The sequence below is a fragment of the Tarenaya hassleriana genome, unplaced genomic scaffold (genome assembly GCF_000463585.1).
Source record: "Tarenaya hassleriana unplaced genomic scaffold, ASM46358v1 Cleome10, whole genome shotgun sequence".
NCBI classification, from domain to species: domain Eukaryota; kingdom Viridiplantae; phylum Streptophyta; class Magnoliopsida; order Brassicales; family Cleomaceae; genus Tarenaya; species Tarenaya hassleriana.
In genome coordinates, this window is record NW_010960188.1 from 3,909,445 (window position 1) to 3,909,668 (window position 224).

Sequence of the window (224 nt, forward strand, 5' to 3'; positions counted from 1 at the left end):
GTCTCTAAAGCGTAGCCCCAAAAGGACTTCGGAAGATCTGTCTGACTCATCATCGACCGAACCATGTCTAACAGTGTTCGGTTCCTCCGTTACGACACGCCATTCCACTGCGGCGTTCCAGGAAGAGTTAATTGTGATACAATACTACCATCAACCAGATAGTTAGTGAACTCTTGGCTCATATACTCGCCACCACGATCGGATCGAAGTGTCTTGATCGTCTT